Genomic DNA, 17,891 nt, shown 5'->3' with positions numbered 1-17,891 from the left:
AAATATTGTCTTAATATTTTGATGGATTTATGTGTTTTGGATATTTTATTGTTTGGATATTTTGTGTGTTGAATGTTTGACTTTGAATGATTAGTATTTTGATCTTAAGTGAATATCTATGTTGATTTCTTAGCTTTTTCATCTTAGTAAAAATATGAACAATCCAAATTGCATATTGTTTATGAATACTGATTATGTGAACTAATGGTTAATATTTATCTTGGCTTGATCTTAGCAGCTTAAACTATAAATGAATTTGGCTATTTTGGTTTAAAATTTATAGAGACTTTTTTTATTTAACAAAATGGGGGAGAATATAGTAAGGGGGGAGTAATAATAATTTTTCAAAGTGATTTTTCAAAAGAAAATCTTAAAATTTATAAAATGTTTTGTTATATCAAAAAGGGGGAGATTGTTGAAAACATTTTGATGTTTCAATATAACAAATAAAGTGTTAATGAATTTTAAGATTTTATATTCGATTTAAAATATAATATTTAATTTAGTTATTCCAATATTATAAATATTACTCCAAGTCATGCAATTTCAATTTTACTCATTACTTAAAATAAAAATTGTGTTTCACTCTTAAAATATTTTTGAAACAATTTTTACAAAGTATTTCGAACCATAATCAAGTCAAAATTGAGTTTTAAATAGGGTAGTATCGATACCTCCTTAAACAGTATCGATACATCCCAAACAGCGAATGAAAAAGAGGTATCGATACCCTACAAGGTATCGATACCCTTATATATAGTAGTACTGATACCATGATTTTGGGTACCGATGCGACTTCTTTGATTTTGACTCCAAAACAAACATCGAAAGCAAAATGGGTACCGATACCATGAGAGGTATCGATACCATTGAATTTGCAATGGTCGAAATATTTGAATTTTATACAGGTAGTATCGATACCCCTATTAAGGAGTACCGAACCCGATAAGCTCCTAGTAGACTTTTCAAATGGATTTCACACTACAACGGCTCTATTGACTCCATAATCATCCCCAACGTCCAGAATTGATCAGAGGTTTATTTAAACAAGTCTTGAAGCCCTTGATGATTAAGAGAAGCTAGAGAAACAAAAGAAAAAGCCTTAAACATCAAGTTTGAGCAATTCAAACCAACATCCATTCAATATTCATTTTGCTTTCAAGAACACAATTTGTGCTCAATCGTATTCATTTTTTAATGTTCTTTTTTTGTTCTAGAATTGTGAAAACAATCTTACCTTTTGAGGTTTTTCTTCTAAGTTTGTGAAATTTGTAATTTTCTCTTTGAGAGAGAGTGTCTTAAGAATTTGGAGTATAATTCTTGAGGGAGTTGTAACGTTACTCTTTGTCCTCAAAAGAAATACAAATTAGTGAATTTGTGGAAAATCCTTAGTGTGGATAGCTAAGGTAGTGGACGTAGACTTTGGTTGAGAAAGTCAAACCACTCTAAATCGCTGTGCAAATATTTTTATTTTCTGTCAAGCTTCCACCAAAATTTTATTTTCCAATTCACCCTCCCTTGGCTATTTCATTCGATCATTGACTCAACACACAAGCCTCATTCTCTGCCATGTTGTTGGTGCAATCGAAATTTAGTCTGCTAGTGAATGGGTAATGATTTCCTTCAGGGGAGACTAGTATTACCCCAATGTCATGTCCTAATGCATTTGATGCACCATCAAAATGCATTTTCTAGGAATCGCATGCAGAAGTAATTGCTTCTTCTAAGGATATGGCCATCAAGTCTTCGTCTGGGAAGTCGAAGTCCAGTGGCTCATAATTTTCAACAGTTCTTCTTGCCGAAGAAATCCAAAATGGCACTTCCCTTTATAGTTTTTTGGCTCACGTACCCGATGTCAAATTTGAATAACATCATCTGCCATCGGGTTAACATTCCAAAGAGAGTAGGCACACCCATCATATACTTTAGTGGATCTAACTTGGAAATTATCCAACTGGTGTGGTACAACATGTGTTGTCTGAGTCTACGCGTAGCCCAGACTAAAGCGTAGCAAACTTTGTCAATGGGTGAATATCTAACTTCTCAATTAGTGAACTTCTTGCTCAGGTAGTAATTGACTCTCTCTTTCTTCCCGGATTCATCATGTTGGCCCAGGACATATCCCATTGAATTCTCAAATATGGACAAATACAAGAATAGAGGTTTTCCCCAAGATGGGGGACATCAAGATAGGAGTGTGAGATAAATACTCCTTCATTTTCTCAAATGCAGACTGGCAGTCCTTATCCCATGCTCGAGAGTTGTTCTTTCGAACAAGGCAAAAGATCGGGTCACACTTATCGGTTAGCTGAGATATGAATTATTCTACATAATTCAATCTGCCTAGAAAACTTTGAAATTCTTTTTGTGTTTGTGGGGGAGGTAGATTCTGGATGGCTTTAACTTTATCAGGATCAACTTCGATGTCTTTCCTACTGACTACAAAGCCCAATAACTTTCCAGATATTACTCTGAAGGTACACTTGTTGGGGTTCAGTCTCAACTGGAACTTTCTTAATCTCTGGAAGATCTTTCTTAGATTCTCGACATGTTCGTTTTCGGTTTGTGCCTTGACAATCATGTCGTCTACATAAACTTTAATTTCCTTGTGCATTATATCATGAAACAAGGTCACCATAGCTATTTGGTATGTTGCCCCGATATTATTTAATCCGAAGGGCACCACCTTGTAGCAAAAGTTCCCCATATTGTGATGAACGTGGTCTTTTCCATGTCATCAGGATACATATTAATCTGGTTATATCCTGAGAATCCGTCCATAAATGAGAAGAAAGCGTTCCCGACAATATTATCCACCAAAGTGTCTATGTGTGGCAGGGAAAAGTTATCTTTAGGACTTACTTTGTTAAGGTCTTGGTAGTCGACACACATATGCACCTTCCCATCCTTCTTTGGAATGGGCACTATGTTAGCCACCTATTCCAGATACTTGGCCACTTGAAGGAAGCCAGCATCGAACTACTTCTTGACTTCTTCTTTTATTTTAAGGAGCATTTCAGGTCTCATTCTCCTTAGCTTTTGTTGCACAAGTTTGTATTCTAGTCTGATAGGTAGTTTGTGGACTATCATATTTGTATCTAGCCCCGACATGTCTTGATACGACCATGAAAACACATCTATGTATTTTTGAAGTAAGTATATCAAGTTTTTTCTTGCTTCAGTCGAGAGAGTTGTACTAATTTTGACTTCATTTCTTTCTTCTTCTGTACCCATATTCAAGACTTCAATTTTCTCCTCATGTGTCAATATTTGTTTGTCTTATCTTTCTACCATCCTTAATAATTTGGAAGGTAAGTTGCACTCTTCTTTATTGTCACATTTGTCGATTTCCCCGAGACAATTGAACTGTTCAAAATCCACCTTCGGGTCAGGATCATCAATGACCGCATCATTAATATCTTGGGACCTGAAAGGAGAAAGAGAAAAAAATGTGTATATGCGAGGGGTAAACATCTCACACAGAAAATTAAATTCAAAAGTAGATGAAACGAAGTTTGAGATGAAAGAAAATTAAATTCACAAGGGAATAAAATGAAGTAAGAAGAAATATTTGCCATGAAAGATATTGCATCTTTTATTGAATAAAAACCATTTATTATCCCTTACAAAAGATCATCTATTGCCATGGGTATAGGCAAATAGGGAGAGTTTGAGTTTTACTTTGAAAGATATTTGAAAATCACATGTAGTTCTTCAGCCGTCCAGTTCCTAAGCACAAACCCGGGTGGCAATGGGCGGATTCTGGATTTATCTGCATCTTCATCATTTTTGTGATTATGGCATTGATACTCAAGTCTTTCAAAGCAGCTTCCCAATCTAGTAAGGTGGTCTTAAACACATAACCACCAGATTTAAATATGTTGTAAATAGGTGGGAAAACCATGGGTTCCCATTGAAATTCATTCCTGGTTAATTTGACCGACATTCTTTCTCATCTTTTCTGAATTTCCTTCCTCCTCTGTTATTGGTTGGGCTGAAAACCAAGCCCGAACTGGTCTAACTTTGTTATCAGAAGGACAAGATTGATCCTTCATTGCAACATATTCCCAAATCCTCTTCCAACCTTGGCACCTCTTCCCAAGGTCTGTTTGATCTCCAGTTTAGTGCATTCAGAGAGAATGAGTTTGGAAATCTTTCCTCATTCAGCCAAAAAGGTGGCATTCACAAACTCTAAAGAGTGGAACGAGCATTCTAACACTTCATCATTTACTTCTATGTACGGGGTATTAGTGGTCACACTCTCCACGATATCTTCTTCAGCATTAACAATTACAAGGGCCCCGTCAATGACAAACTTGACTTTCTAGTGCAGCGTATATGGTACTGCTCCAGCTTGATAAATCCAAGTCCTTCCCAAAAGGTATTTGCAGGAAGGCATGATGTCCATTATAAAAAATTCAATATTATAAGTAGTAGGTGCAATGGTTAAAGGCACCTCAATCATGCCAATTACCTCCCTCTTGGTCCCTTCAAATGCTCAAACTACACTCTGGCATGTTCTCATGTGAGAAGTATCCATTGGTAGCCTTTTCAACGTAACCAAAGGCATCACATTAAGGGCTGAACCATTATCAATTAATACACTCGGTAAGGTGTGCCCCTTACAATGAATGGTGATTGTAATGCCTTAGCTCGACCTCTTCCTCCAAATAGAATCTCATCATCAGAAAATGAGATGAGATTGTCAACTTGAATGTTGTTAACCAGTCGATCCATCTTTCAGATCGGTATGTCTTATGGAACAAACGTCTGATTTAGGACATTCAAAAGTGCCTCCCTGTGTGCCTCCAAACTTAACAGCAGTGCCAACATTGAAATACATGTCGGTAGGCTATGTAATTGTTACATGATGTTGTAGTCGATGTACTTTAAAATTTTCAAAAACTCTATAGCTTCTTCCTCTTTTATTGGTTCGTTTATCACCAACACGTCCCCTTTGAAGGGTTCAAGTGGTCTCTAGGGGGACTTAGCATGTTGGGAGTAGTGTTTCCCCATAGCATGCCCCATTTTGTTGTCATCTTCCTTCAGTGTGCTTACTTGGTATTCATACTTCCATGTCACTTGCTTGTTGTCCTTGTAGGAAAAAGTTCGGGGTGCTATGATCACCACCTTTTCTTGTGTTTTATCTGCTATCATTACTTTGGGGGTAATTATCAAAGGACGACCCCTGTCATATCCATTTTCGGATGATTCTCCAATCGCACAAACATCTTCTTCTAGAGAGTCTTGGACTTCTTCATAGAATTCCAGCTCATTCCTATCCATCATGAGTTGGATCAAAGCTTTAAACTCTGCACAATCTTGTACACCATGCCCTTCTTCATTGAGGTAACAATAATTGTTACCATCTTCAAACCTTGATGTATCAGAAAATGGTGCAAGAAATCTTGCTTTCACCATCTGTCTCCATACCCAAGCCAAAGGAGACTTTATTTCAGAAACACCAGTTTTAATTTTCCTACCTTTCTCTGTAGTGACTGCATTAATCCTATTCTCTTGATGATTAGGCAAATGATTTTTTTAACATTTGATGCTCATGAGTTGAAGTGAATCCAATTCTTGTTACACATTTTTTGCACGATTCTCTTGAATGCGAGGCAAATATTAATAGTGTTTACTGGGACTCCACCAAGATATTCACAGTGAGCATTATCATCATACACCTAGGGTATGAGGGCTTCACAAGCTCCGCCGGGTATGGTGACACTACATGAGTGTCAAAAAGTTATTGATACAGTTCCTTGTAAGTCATGGCAATAGGATAGAAATTATCTTTCTCTCTTTCTTTCCTAGGTTCCCTCAGATTTTGTCTAGAAGTACCTGACGGTACAGCTGTAGTTATTTTTGAGTTAGAGATTGTAACACCTTTATTGGTATTGTAGGTTTTGATGTTGTTAATATCTTCATCCCTCTTCTTCATATGAGGTTTCTTGCTTGACTCCCCTCTTTCAAGCTTACCTTGTTTTATGGCCATTTCTATCATCTCCCGACCATAACTAAGTTAGAAAAATATCCAGAAGTGATCGCAACCAGGTGCCTGAAGTAAGGAGCCTTAACGGTTTGCACGAAGAGCTTACTGGTTTTCTTCTCATTCAAGGGTGTATGAACTTGCACAGCTAAATCCCTCCATCTCTGTGCATATTGTCTGAAACTTTCGTTATTCTTCTTTTCCATGCTTTGCAGCATAACTCGATCTGGTGTCATATCTTTTACTTTTATTGTTCCAAGAATGACTTGGGTAGATCTTTCCAAGTCTTGATATGAGATCGGTTTAGCTAGTTGTACCACTGGATGGCTGAACCAGACATACTCTCTGGAAGCAATGAATCAGGAGTTGATCATTTCCTATATACCCTGTCATCTTTCGACAAAACATGGTAATATAAGCTGAAAGGCAATTATTCCCATAAAATTTCTTAAATTCGAGGACTTTGAATTTTGGTGGAAGTACTAAATCCGGGACCAAGCTTAGTTCTAAGGCATCGACTCCATAGTAATCATGGTCCCCCTTAACCACCTTTATTTGGTCTTCCAACAACTTGATTTTTTCTTCCATTTTGTTTGCCTTGTCTTATTCATCAAAATTCCGTATATGGTAGTCATATGGATTATTCTCAGGGTTAGATATAGAAGTTTGAACCATTATAGAAGACGAGGCCTTTTCTTTTATAGCAGATGAGCCCCCTTGAAGTCATGGTAAGATTCCAGGTGAGATAACCACCTGCTGGGTTAATTCCATAGCTACCCCATCATACAAATCTACCCCAGGAGTTGACCAAAGACTCTTAGCTCTTAGTGATCGTTTCCAGAGTACTTTGATTATTTTGGCTTATATTTTCTTCTAACTCCCTTTGCAACCTCAACATGTTCTCTTCGAGTTGAGCAATTTTGGCTTCAATTTGTCTTCTTTGTGCAGGTGTTGTGAGAATGATGCGTGTCTAAAGCTTGTAGAGGTATACCCAGTGTTTGTTCCCTCTTCTGATGAGACATTTTCTGTTAGTTAATGTGGAATTAAAAACATTGAAAATAAAAATAAAATACAAGGTATGAAAAAAAAGCATGATGCATGAGAATTACAGGCATTGATCGAGAAACATGTTTGTTATTATAAATAATCTTTATTGAGACAAAAGTGTTTTATTTTTAAGAGACAAAAATATCTTAAAGGTACATTTTAACAAGGTCCTCTAAACCCCAAACAACTTCTAATATGTTGACGAGTCTTCTTCCTTCATATGTCCCTAGTTTAATACCCTACCGGACCACTTCGGCTTCTCTTACTAAACCGTGCAAGTGACGAGCTGCTTTTGTACTTGTTCCAAGAAATCTCGGATGACTGCATCTGTAGCTTTCACCCTTTGTTGAGCCTGTTCCCAACAAAAACACCATTGAAATCCTCCATCAAAAGGAACTATCTGAAGCTCACTTGCTTGTTTCTTGAACCCGTCCATAATAGCCTCCAACTCAGCTATGGTTTAGCCATCCCGGTCTTGTTATTTCTGAAGATACTTTTCTAAATCAGTTACATGGATCCTCAAACGCTTGTTCTGGTGCTGGTTATCTAACAAATGTCTTTGGGGAGTCTTTAGTTGTTCTTTCAGGGTCTCTCTTTCATCATGTCTCTCGAACTTCCTTTTCAGGCTGCTAGCTGCACTTTTCCAGTACTCAGAAGACCTCTTCAGATTGGAATTGCTCTGGACTTGTTCTTGATATCCTTTTCTAAAATCTTCTAGCTCGAAGCAGATATTCTTCTCTTCTCTTTCTAACTTGTCTTCCCGATCCATCTAAGTATCATCATCTAACTTCCACTGGAATCTTTCAGCCTCGAGTTCCCTGAAATCGATTAATATAAAATAAAAAATAAAAAAATAAAATGAAAATGTCGGATCAAGAACTCAAAAATACAATGACCTTAAAAATATAATTAAATAAAACATGTATTAAATGAAAAAAAGACCAAATAAATAAATAAATAAAATGAATGGTAAATTTAAAAGAAAAAATGTAATTAAAATTAAATTTAAAGAATGAAATTGATTTTAAAAACAATTTAGGGACTAACGTCGCAATTTGACAATAACCACATGAAAACACGCAGATCCTAGGGGATTCGGTTGGGTTTTCGGGTCGGCTATAAAGCCCACAATTCACAAACAATTTTTCATTTCCCCCTTCCCCCTAAAACCGATCAAAACCACCTCCTTAAAATTCTCTGGGATGTTCTTCGAGTTCTTCATGACACAAAGAACACTCAACAAAAAACACAGATTTCGACCGGCTTCCATTAATCGACGTTGAAACCAAAAAAATATTTTTCGAAAGCTCTCGATCTTCTTTCTTCGAGAAAACCATTTGTTTTTACAAAAAAAACCTCGGGAGGGCTAGATCTGAGAAAAATCTTTCAAAAAACCTCCTCTTCGATCCTCGACTTCTCTTTTTCGAATCAAAAATAAAAACAGAATAAACCCAAAACAAAAGCACATGCAAGTAAGCCGAGAAGTGCAAGGGAAATACCTCTTTTATTTGCGTTTTTTTCTTTCAAAAATTACAAGTGTTTTTTTTCTTTTTCTAACTTGTGTATTGTTTTAGATTTACATGCATTTATAGCCTTAGAATATGCATAATTTTTGGTTAGTTTAGAGTCCTATTTTGACTGAAATGTGATTCTGTTTTTTATTTCCATGGTGGCCTCAAAATATTTGAGACGTGTGTTGTTGTTGCTGGAATGAGGAATCTCCAAGAGTCCTCAGGCTGACAGACGGTTCACCGTTGAACATGCGGCGCTGAAACCCTAACATCTGAAAAATGTAAGTCGTTAGATTGGTTCAGATCCAACAAATCTATTGATGCAGCTCTGATATCAAAAGGGTAAAACCCTAAGATCTTACATATACAGATCGTTGGATTAGTTTAGATCCAACGGATCTGATGACGTGACACAAGTATCAAAAAGGTAAAACCCTAAACATGTGGGTGGGTTTGCTTGTTGGGATCCTGTGCTTTAGGCCCCAACCTACCCTCATTCTAGACTTAGACTTGGACTTCCTGTGGACCGAATAACACAAAAGGAAAGAAAATATAAATAATAAATAATAAACCATAATAAATAATATATATAATATAATACTATACTATAATATAATATATGTACAATATAATATATAAAATACATTTAAATCTTTTCAAAATCTATATAATATATACGTTTTCAAAATGTTTTCGAAAACTATATATTATATATGTTTTCAAAATGTTTTCAAAAATTATATATTATATATATTTTTTTCAAAATGTTTTCAAAAACTATATATTATATATATTTTCAAAAAATTTCAAAAACTATATATTATATATTATATATAGGTTTTCAAAATGTTTTCAAAAGCTATATATTATATATATTTTTCCAATTTTTTTCAAAACTATATTATATATATATATTCAAAAACTTTATATTATATATATATATATATATATTAAATAGACCCCCATGCGAAAATGAGTGACTACAACCAATAAGAGGCACAGTGAAACTTCAATGAGATAGTGAAACCATAGCCGTTGGTAGGGATGATCAGGAAGAAGGAGATGCCACCAAGAAGGTGAGATTTTAAGACTCGAAAGATAAATCCTTGAATGATGTCTAAATGACTCTGGAATACCAGGTTCCGCCCATCGAAATAGAGGAACAGGCTCCGCCATTTCCCTCATACACTGCAATTTTGGCTAGAAATGGCCGGAAAGAAACTAAGATTGATAAACCAAATAATATTATCGAGGAGGAGGCCGACATATATGATGAGGACATCACGACTGGAACTAGGTTTAGCCTCTCATCCATCCAGTTTTTCGACCGTACGTATAAGTTAATAGAAGCGAACATGGTGAAAATAGTGGTTCTTAAACCATCGGGAAGAAATATATGGTTGAACGTTCTGAATTTTAAGGTTTACTCCTTATGGCGACCGTCCTGTCCTTTCACTTTCATGGATCTAAAAAATGGATATTTTCTTGCCTGCTTTCAATCAGATGAAGATTATATCAAGGTGTTGGCAGAAGGTCCCTGGATAGAGTTCAACTAATATCTAATAGTACAATCGTGGACACTCGATTTAGTTTATCCCAACTGTATACGACCACAGTTTTCGCTTCAATCCGGCTCCCAAGATTACCAAAGTATTTGTATAATAGGAAGATTCTTACACTACAACAAAATTATTCTGTAGTGATGTTTTCTATGGGGTTTTTAAATAAAATGCCATAAAATTTGAATAAAAAGCGGCGTTTACGGGTAAAAAGCCACAAAACAAAGACATTAGCGGCGTTTTTAGTAAAATCACCGTGATTGAATCTTATAAGGCAGTATTTTTGTAATAAATGCCGCAATAGTTATGCACTTTAGCGGTATTTTTTATAAATACCGCAATAATCATGCATTTAGTGGTGTTTTGTAATAAACACCGCAATAGTCATGCACTTTAGTGATGTTTTTGCAGTAAACGCCACAATAGTCATGCACCTTAGCGGTGTTTTTGATAAACGCTGCAATAATCATGCACTTTAGCGGTATTTTTGTAATAAACACCGCAATAATCATGCACTTTAGCAGCGCTTTTGTAATAAACGTCGCTATAGTCATGCACCTTACCGATGTTTTTGTAATAAATGGCACAACTGTATAATCCTTTTAACCCGCCAGGTTCCAAATCCCTAATTGTTTCATTCCCATTTTTCGTATTTTACTCTAACACCCAGCCATCACCATTCAACCATCACCACAACTGTAACATCACATCGCCGTCATCGATTTTCGATCACCAACAGGTATGTCTCTCTTATACTTCGTATTCTGCAATTTTCATGTTCCAAAACCATCCAACTTGTTTCTTGAAGTCTACTATATCATTTTATGATAAATTCAAAATTTTCGTGTTCCCATACCTTGGTATGCTCATTTAGCTATTCCTTTTGATCTTTATTTAAGCTTAGGTTCATCATTCTTCATCTAGGTTTCCATTGAATGCATGCATATTGCTATCAAATCTTTGCTATATAGTTGCAATTTGAATTTTGTTATCTATCATAACAACTTGTAATTTTTGAAGCCTGCTACAAGCGATTACATAGTCAGAGACACATGGACTTGTAGTCTACGATATGTGAAATGTACCCTCAATCAGGTCAAAAAAAAATATACAATTTTTTCATAGCTTCCTTTTTCTTTAATTGCACATATTTTAATGAGGCTTGTGTTACAAATTCCTCACCAGTACTCATCGTGATATTTCATTCTCTTGTTAACTTTTCTTTTTATTTAACAGATCCCTTACATGATCGTCCTTTTAACAACCTCTGAAATATATCTAGCTTTGTTAGTTCAACCTATGGTCCTCCCTCATCTATTAGAGGACCCTATTCAAGTAATGCTTGAGCAATTTGTACTTCTAATTCTCTATCCAATCTATTAAGCCTTCCATGAAATTTAAAAATTTTGTATGCTCATCATCTTTTTAACATTTCTTGTAGTACCCCAAAATTTTGGTTAGTGACCAAGATGTAAATTTTGAAAGTTTAGTGGTTAAAGTATAAAATTAGAAAAAGTTTAGGGATCAAGATATAGTCAAATGATAAATTCCAAGTTTGATGTGATATTTTTTATGTTTTCAATTTTTGATGTGATATTTGTAACTCGTATTGATTCGCGTATCTGAGTATGGGTGTTACATTTATAGGTATCAGAGCTACAAGTTTAGCTAATTCTAGAACTAAATCGATTTTGTTTTGAGTTAAAAAAGTGTATACATACCACTAGAATGTCATTGTTACTAGTTTGGTGATTATAAGGTCCGGTTGATGCCACTCCTTACTTATAAAGGTCAATAAATATAATGTATAAAAAAATGTGTGTATTTGAGGGTTGAAGAACATGATGATGTTAACAATCATTCTCATGTTTAGTCTAAATTAGTTTATTCTTTGGCACAATAAGAAGTGTCAATGTAAGTTTAAGAAAACCCCTCGTTCATGCATAAGTATGGTATATATTAAAGAATAAAACATTCTGATGTAATTTATCTTAAGTGTCGAGTGCGCCTAACCCTTTAGACTTGAAGGCGAGGGTGAGTAGTATTTGTAGACAGTAACTTTATAGTAAAGATTCAAAGTGTTGAGTTTTAATGGACTTTATAGAATTACCTTTCAAAGTTAAATTTGTAGGGGAAAAATGGATTGATTTCCCCTACCATGTCATGATGAATTATCGATTAAAGTGATTGATTTTAAAATAATAGAAATGTTTCGAGATATTAATGGTAGGGAAAGAGAGTACACATGTTCCTTATTGGGATTTTGGAAGTAACTATTCGAAAGTTATTGCTATATGGTTGTTAAGTCTTCCTAGTGGATGAGGTTGATACTCAAACTTTCATAATTAAGTTGGAAGATATTTCAATTGTTTGAGAGTATCTAATTATGTATCTGTAAGAGTTACCTCAATTACCTCTAGATTAAGATGTAGAAAGTAAAATAGAGATGCTTCCCAGTATTGCATTTATTTCTATAACCGGTATTGAATGACTTCAACTGAGCTCAGAAAATTAAAGGCATGGTTAGTAGAATTATTAAGAATGTAAATTTACAAGACTAAGTGTATCATATGGGACGCACTAGTGTTATTGTGAAAAAGAAAGACGAGTCTATGAAATTATGTATGGATTATCGTCCGCTAAATAAGGTAATAAAGAAGAACAAGTATTTTCTTACCAGGATTGATAATCTTTTGATAAGTTAAAAGAGTGTGTTGGTGTCTCCCAAGTTGGATCTTCCTAAGACAATTTTCAAAATTCGATATGGACACTACAAGTTTGTGATAATGTCATTTGGTTTAACGAATGTTCCTGCGACACTTATGGATTTGATAAATCGAGTATTTTAGTTATACTTGGATTAATTGGTGGTAGTGTTCATTGATGTTATTTTGATATATTGTAAGACCAAGGAATGTTTTTGAATTTTAAAGTTTCTCTGGACTTGTTGGTTATTAACGAAGGTTCATGAAGAACATTGCAATGATAGTCTTCCATCTGATCAAGCTATTGAGGAAAGATATGTTATTCAATTGGATTGATAAGTGACAAGAAAACTTTGAGATGTTAAAAAATGCTGACATAACCTCCAAGGTTAGTATAATTAGAATCTGAAAAAGATTATGTGAATTATAGTAATGCATCTCATAATGGTTTGGGATGCGTGTTCGTACAAGAGGAAATTTTTGGTTTATGCTTCAAAGAAACTAGAAAATCATGAAAGAAATAATCTAACTCATGACCTAGGGTTAGTAATAGTTGTGTTTACTTTGATATAACACTACTATCTACATGGTGAGTGACGCTCTATTTATACAAATCTCAAAAGTTAAAAGTATATGTTGACTCGAATGAGTGAAAATAAAGGAAATGGATTGAATTCCTTAAAGAAGATGACTCGTATGTGTTTTGTCCTTGAATGAAATGCTAGATTCCTTACTAGATGCAAGGCGCTTTGACTGTCACAAAACAAAGATACATACTCTTGATTATGCCCAAGCTCCTCCAATAGCATCTTCAACCAAATTGCTTCTTTATTGGCATGTGTAGCTGCTACATATTCTGCCTGTTGTGGATGTAGCCACAACTGATTGCAATTTTGAAACCCAGCTTACAGCTCCACCAGTAATTTTAAACACATATCCAGTAGTAGGTTTGCTTTTATCCAAATCCCCTGCATAGTCAGAATCGACATACCCATTGATAAGTAAATTTGATCCTCCGTAATATAATGCAACTTTTGAGGTCCCTTTGATGTATCTCAGGATCCTTTTTATTGTATTCCAATGCTCTTTGCCTATATTTTCCATGTAACGACTAACTACTCTCACTGATTGTGTAATATCTGGTCTTGTGCATATCATAGCGAATATTAAACTTTCCACTGCCGATGCATACGGCACTTGAGACATCTTCATCCTCTCTTTTTCGCTGCTAAGACTCATACTGGAGGATAATTTGAAGTTAAAAGGAAGAGGGGTAGAAATGGGCTTACAATCTTGCATGTTGAATCGTGACAAGATCTTCTTCAAGTAATTCTTTTTTGAAAGCCAAATCTTCCTATTACTTCTGTCTCAGTGAATTTGCATCCCTAGAATATTGTTTGTTGATCCCAAGTCCTTCATTTCAAATTCCCTAGCCAGTTGTTCCTTCAATTCTTCAATATGATCTTTGTTGGGTCATGCAACCAACATGTCATCCACATACAACAACAATATAACAAAATCGTTATCACCAAATCTCTTGAAATAAGCACAAGGGTCTGCACTAAGTCTGTTGTATCCAAGGAACATAATGAAGGAATCAAATCTCTTATACCAACACCTCGGCACCTGCTTTAGACCATACAAAGATTTGTTCAACCTTCAAACCAAGTTCTTTTTCTCATCTTCAAAACCATCAGGCTAGAGCATATAAATCTCTTCTTCAAGATTTCCAAGAAGAAAAGTTTTTTTAACATCTAGTTTCTATAGATGTAAATTCAATGTAGCACACATTGCCAAGACTAGTCGAACTATTATTAGTCGAACCACAGGAGAACAGATTTCATTGAAATCAATACCTTCTTTTTGAGCATATCCTTTGACCACCAGTCTTGCACGATACCTCTCAACTTAATCGTCACCATTTCGCTTGATTTTGAAGACCCGTTTGTTTCCAATTGGCTTCCTTCCTTGTGGTAGTGGCACAAGGTCTCATGTATTATTTTTATAAAGGGCTTCAATTTCTTTTTGCATCGTCATCATCCACAGTGAAGCATCTGAGCTATTTATTGCCTCCTCGTATGTTGATGGCTCACCGTCCTCTGTTAAAAGGCAGTATGCAATATTTCTTTCTATAACATAATCTGAGTGCCAATTAGGACGTCTTCTCACATGATCTGATTGACGAGTTGTTGGAGCTTCATAACTCTCTGTTTTTTGTTCATCATGTGTTGGTTCTGCTTCAGAAGAATCTCCTTGTTCAAACTCCTTTTCCACAAGTATCTGTGTAGTCTCTGACTTTTCAGTGCTACTATCTTTTTCTTTTCTTTGTAGTTTATCCTCTATAAAGATAACATCCTTGCTGATGATCACTTTACGGATAGTGGTATCCCACAAGTGATACCCCTTTACTCCATCATCATACCCCAAGAATTTGCATTTCTTGGGTTTTGGATCCAACTTTGAAATTTCTTGGGAGTTTTACATCACGTACACAATACTTCCAAATACATGGAGGTTTGAATAATCGGCTGGTTTACCAGTCCACGTATCCATTGGTGTCTTCAGCTTTATTGCAGTTGATGGAGCTCGATTCACCAAATAAAATAACAGGCGGTATTGACTGCTTCTGCCCAAAATGATTTTTCTAGGCCTGCAGCCCTCAACATTTCTCTTGTTCTTTCTAACAAGGTTCTGTTCATCCTCTCTGCCACTCCATTTTGTTGAGGAGTGTTCACCACTGTGAACTGTCTTTTGATGCCTTCTTTCCTGTAAAAGTCATCAAATTCTTCACTTGTGTATTCTCCTCCATTATCTGTTCTGAAACACTTGATCTTATTTCCAGAATCAAGTTCCACCCGCGCTTTGAAGTTTTTGAAAGTGGAAAACACGTCTGACTTCTTCTTAATAGGGTACACCCAATATCTACTGGACTAGTCATCAATAAATGAGACAAAGTAATTTTCTCCGCCTAGGGATGTAACTAGCGCTTGCCATACGTCAGAGTGAACCAATTCTGGAACACTTTTGCCTATAGAATTTAATGTGTTGAATTTCAACCGGTGTTGCTTACTTGTTATGCAATGCTCACACAAAGTAAGTAATACATTTGTTAAGCCTAGAAGTAGCTTTTGCTCCATAAGGACTTTTATTCCTTGTTCTGAGATGTGTCCAAGTTTCTAATGCCATAACACTGTAGAATCTGAACTACATGAGGCAACAGAGGCTTTTGCTTCTAGCAAAGTTTCTCCCTTCATCATGTACAAGTTTGAAGCCATCTTTTTTCCCTTTCATCACCACAAGCGCTCCACGGAACACCTTCATGATTCTTTTCCGTGTTTCAATCTTGCTTGCATTATTATCCAACAATCCGTAGGATAATAAATTTTTCTTCAGGACTTTCACTTGCCGCGCATCTCAAACAACTTTAATTGTTCCGTCATACATCTTCAATTTGATGGTTCCCACGGCAACGATATCTAAGGTATGATCATTCCAACTATACACAGATCCTCCTGAGAGAGGTTCATAATGATGAAATCATTCTCTTTTTGAGGTCATGGGATATGTTGTTCCCGAATCAATTAGCCATATATCTGCAAATCTTTTTTCTACCTTCCACGGTGGTTGACGCTTTACAACATAGAGCATCTCCATCATCTGAAGTGTTTGCGATATTGCCTTGTGGATTGGAGTTTTTATTTAGACTCCAACAATCCTTCTTCAAGTGACTATTCTTTCCACATTTGTAGCACATTAAATTCTTCTTGCTTCTCGACTTCGATCTACCATGTTTATGACTGCTGCTTTGGCCACATTTTGTTGATCTCCCTCTCATCGTTGTCAACGCTTCTGCTTGTTGCATATTTACTTGTCTATCTTCCTTGTTCTTACACCGATTTTCTTCTTGTAGAACAACAGTTGCAACGTCATCGAAGACTAGACTCATGAAATTACTGTTTGTCAAGTTGATGATGAGTTGATCATACGAATCTGATAGACTTTGAGGTATAAGTTCAGCATGTTTTTGTTCTCTTATTGTACATCTTAGGGATGTAAGCTGAGAAGATAAAGTGTTCAGTGTGTTTAAGTGGTCCGTCACTAAAGTAGATTATAGCATCCGAAGAGTGTACAATTTCCTTTTAAAGAAAATTTTATTGTGCAACGATATGGCCTCGTACAATTTGGTAAGATGATCTCATATCTCCTTAGCTATCTTTTTCTCCTCGATGCTTGACAATACTTCATCTGCTAATGCTAGATGAAAGTTTGCCACAGCATTCCCGTCCATCTCGTTCCATTTGCTGTCATCTATGAAATCCACCGGCCTTTCACTAATAACTGCTAGACAACCGTCTTTCCTCAGGATGACCTTCATCTTCAACTTTTACAATGAGAAATTTCTCCCATTGAACTTTTCAATATCAAATTTCATTGTCATAGCTTCAATTTCGGATAGCTCCCACTATTTCACTATCATGAATAGTTCTCTGAAACCTTCAAAGAATGGGTAATACCTTCTTACTTTCTTATGTTAGAGGATCCACCTTTTGGTAGCAACCACAAACACAATAAGTAGATATTACACACTCTAATCTGGCTCTGATGCCAATTGTTGCGGAATACGACTATCGGATTGAGTGAAATCGCAACTGATAATTTGAGAAAAATAAAAATGAAGATAAATAAGACAAAAATTTTACATGGAAAACCCCTAAATAATATACCGTAAAAGCACGGGCAACGGTAAAAGAATTTTACCGTAAGAAAATAAGAATTACAACTTCTCTCGATCTAACAAGGAGAAAACAATAATAATTTTCTCTTGATAAAAAGAAGAAAGCAACTCCCAAGAAAACTCTCTAAATTCTCTAGTATTAGGAGAAAGCTAGAATGATTTGGGATGATTTTGAAGCTAAATGGGTTATGGTATTTATAGTTGAAGTTTAAGGACTAATCTTATAAATACCCTAAAGTTCAGGGACTAAATATGCAATTATCTCATTTAATTGTTCAACAAAATCAAGTTATTTTTTACTAGCCTAATTCGATATCCCTTTTGTTTTTCAATAATTTCGATGCA

The sequence above is a fragment of the Hibiscus syriacus genome, unplaced genomic scaffold (genome assembly GCF_006381635.1).
Source record: "Hibiscus syriacus cultivar Baekdansim isolate YM2019G1 unplaced genomic scaffold, ASM638163v2 tig00111957_pilon, whole genome shotgun sequence".
NCBI classification, from domain to species: domain Eukaryota; kingdom Viridiplantae; phylum Streptophyta; class Magnoliopsida; order Malvales; family Malvaceae; genus Hibiscus; species Hibiscus syriacus.
This window is presented reverse-complemented; position numbering follows the sequence as displayed.